General features: G+C 55.9%; 1 non-coding gene across 1 annotated transcript; it reads right to left on the reverse strand.

The window, feature by feature from the left end:
- Positions 1-202: 202 nt before the first annotated feature.
- Positions 203-348, reverse strand: MIR1369 (microRNA mir-1369). The gene has a single exon (NR_034764.1). It is a non-coding gene; the product is annotated as a microRNA mir-1369 (primary transcript).
- Between the last annotated feature and the right edge of the window lie 3,020 nt (positions 349-3,368).

A 3,368-nucleotide genomic window follows, 5' to 3' on the forward strand; every position in this document is an offset into this window, starting at 1 on the left:
ACCCTGCTGGACATCAGTGTTGGTGTGGGGGCCTTGGGGAATGGAGAACTGGGAGCCTCCTCCCTCCTGCTCTCTCAGCCTTGCCAAGAGTCAGCAGGCCTCTATTTGTCCTGAAAACTGAGGTCTGGTTCCACCCGCCTTCACACATCCACTTCCTCCACCCCTCCTCACTACCCCTTACTCCCTCTTCACCCCTCTTTCTCCTCTCTCCATCTTCACCCCACTCATTCACCCTCTCCCTCCTCACCCACCTCTTCATCCTGCTACGTCTCCGCTGGCCCAGACCTGCATTTCTCCACCTCGTAATAAGTCCCGGAGGGGCGAGCTGTGGAGACAGCTGGATCCTGGTGGGGACAGGGTCTATGGCAGCTATGCAAGCAGAGTCAGCTGATACTCTTCCCAGTCACTGTCCTCTTCGCCTTTCCAATCCATAAGGATGCCGAGGGATCGCCCGCTGAGGGAAGAGGAGAGGGGTCATGGCAGGCTACAGGGAGAGAGGTCACAGACGGCTGAGAGGAGGGAGTCATAGAATGCCAAGGGAAGAGGATGGGGGTCATGGAGGGCTACAGGGAGAGTGGTCTCAGAGGGCAGAGGGGAGGGAGTCATAGAGTGCCCAGGGAGGAGGGGGAGTCACAGAGAGCTACAGGGAGGGCGATCATGGACAGCTACAGGGAAAGTGGTCACAGAAGGCTGCAGGGAGGGTGTCATAATAATAATAATAATGTTGGTATTTGTTAAGCGCTTACTATGTGCAGAGCACTGTTTTAAGTGCCGCAGTAGATACAGGGTAATCAGGTTGTCCCATGTGAGGCTCACAGTGTTAATCCCCATTTTACAGATGAGGTAACTGAGGCACCAAGAAGTCAAGTGACTTGACCACAGTCACACAGCTGACAAGTGGCAGAGCCAGGATTTGAGCCCATGACCTCTGACCCCCAAGCCCGTGCTCTTTCCACTGAGCCACGCTGCTTCTCCGTCATAGCAGGCCAGAGGAGGAGAGAAGGGCTTTCCTGCCTTTAACTCGCTGCTAGAAATCCCAGGTGTAGGCTGCCCTTGGACATATGACATTGTATCATAGTTGGGAAGAAAAGGAACAATGTTAGAAATGGGGCAATGAGAGACAGGTCCCTGAAGCAGAGTTGGATATGCCGTTTTGACCCAGTGGACTCAGACTTGGTTCTGGATCATGATGGCCGAGTCTTGGAGCCACTGGCTTGTATTTCTATAGAATCCGAGTATTCCCCATTCTCCCCCTCCTCGGGTCTTACAGCCCCATGGCCCCTTCCTGTGTGGCCCCCTGGCTCATTTCTGACACGTTCCCAGCCTCTACCGAATGCCGGAATCTCAGCTCCTATTTATGGCATCGACTCCCAGGGATGCAGCACGGCTGACTGCCGTGACCCTGACAGACAGGGCCTGGGGGAACTGCTGAGAACCCCCAGCTGCCACCAGCCACAGACTTGGGGACCAGGTTGAAGGTACACTGGGCAGGGGTGAGGCTGGGTCTGGGCCGGGGGCTGTGTTCTTCCAGTTGCTGACCAACCACTCCCTGGTCTGCACAGGGGACACCCACCACTGTGCAACTATCGGCCCCCACCTAGTCAGCTTTGGGACCCCAATCGCCCAGCTCCCTCCCATTGGCTACCTGTATGCCCATCAGTGGATGCTCAGCTCTGAGCTGGCTGGCACCCTAGGGGCTCCCAGAGAGGCACCAGGATAACATGGCAATAAACCCCATGCAGGGGGATGGGAGGAATCCATCTCCGTACCCAGACCCAAACCAAGCCCAACTCAGTCTCTTTGTCCTCCCTTCCTTACTCTCTGCCTCTGTCTCTCTCTCCCTCCTTCGCTCCCTGACTCTCCTCCACAGTCCAGGGCTCTTCAGGGCCCCCAGTGCCCCAGTTTGTGATTCAGGAGAGATGACCTTGATGGAGACCAGGCCAGAGGCAGAGATAAAAGAGGACAAATCCCTGCTCGGGGCAGCCCCGGACAAGGGGACGGAGGGGCTAGAGTGAACCAGACCAGATGGGTAAAGTGGTCACCCTGCCCCCGGCCTGCTGTGTGCCCAGCAAGAGACCCTCAAGAAGGCAAGGATGAACGTGGCCTTACCACTTCCTGGGCCTGATCTGAATCCTTCCGGTGCATGTGTGTGTTGGGTGGGGGCGGGGAGTGGGGGCTCACAGCTGGGCAAAGACTTGGGGACCTGCAAGGCTGAGAGAGCTGGTCCAACTCTCAGAGATCCCCTTTCTCCTCCCCCGCCTCAAAGGGGGAGACAGAGTTCCTGGGCAGCGGGGTGGGGGAGGGAGGGGCCCTGGGTCCAGAGGCGCTGTCAGCGGGGTGTCAGTGCAAGGCAGGCAGGAAGGTGTTGGCTCGAGGTGTCGAGTGCAGTTTAGTGTCTGGCATTTCTGGAGCCTCCAGGCCTTCAGCAGCCCAGGGAGAGTCAAAGACCCCAGCCCCAGGGTTGGGGAGTTGGGGGTGGGACCTGGTCTCTGGCGGGCTGGGGAGATTAGGTCCCAGGTCGGGGAGAGGTGAAGGCAGCAGTTGAACCATGTCCCACAGGAACCTCCAACACCACTGCCTGGTGAGATGCTGAAAACAGGTTTTTCTCCAGTCTTGGCCTAGGCCACCCAACCACCAGCCAGGGCCTGGGCCTAGGCCTGCGCCTAACAATAATAATAATAATGATCATAATAATTATGGTATTTGTTAAGTGCATACTATGTGCCAGGCATGTACTAAGTGCTGGCCCGGATACAATTAAATTGGGTTGGACACAGTCCCTGTCCCATATGGAGCTCACAGTCTCAATCCCCATTTTACAGATAAGGTAACTAAGGCACAGAGAAATGAAGCCACCTGCCCAAGGTCACACAGCAGACCTTTAGATTGTAAGTTCATTGTAGGCGGGAAATGTATCTGTTTATTGTTGTACTGTACTTTCCCAAGCACTTAGTACAGTGCTCTGCACATAGTAAGTGCTCAATAAGTACAAATGAATGAATAAAAGTGGTGGAGCTAGGATTAGAACTCATTGCCTTCTGACTCCCAGGCCTGTTCTCTACCCACTATGACATGTTAGGCCATCCGACCACCACCCTGGGCCTGGGCCACCCGACCACCACTAGCCTGGGTCTGGGCGTGGGTCTGGGTCTGGGCCTGGCCAGCCTTGCCCTGTCTGTTAGGTTCTCTTCTCTGTGGCTCAGTCTCTTTGCCTGTGTCTCTGTGACTCTGGGTGTGTCTCTCTGTATCTTGGTCATGGGGCCAGGCTGGTGGCTGCCCGAGCTGCTAAGTTTTCTCTCAGGCTTTGGAACCTTTAAGTCAATCCTGCTGGGACTCTACGGGCCATGCCTGGACTAGTCAGTCTTCAT

The sequence above is a fragment of the Ornithorhynchus anatinus genome, chromosome 13, assembly GCF_004115215.2.
Source record: "Ornithorhynchus anatinus isolate Pmale09 chromosome 13, mOrnAna1.pri.v4, whole genome shotgun sequence".
NCBI classification, from domain to species: domain Eukaryota; kingdom Metazoa; phylum Chordata; class Mammalia; order Monotremata; family Ornithorhynchidae; genus Ornithorhynchus; species Ornithorhynchus anatinus.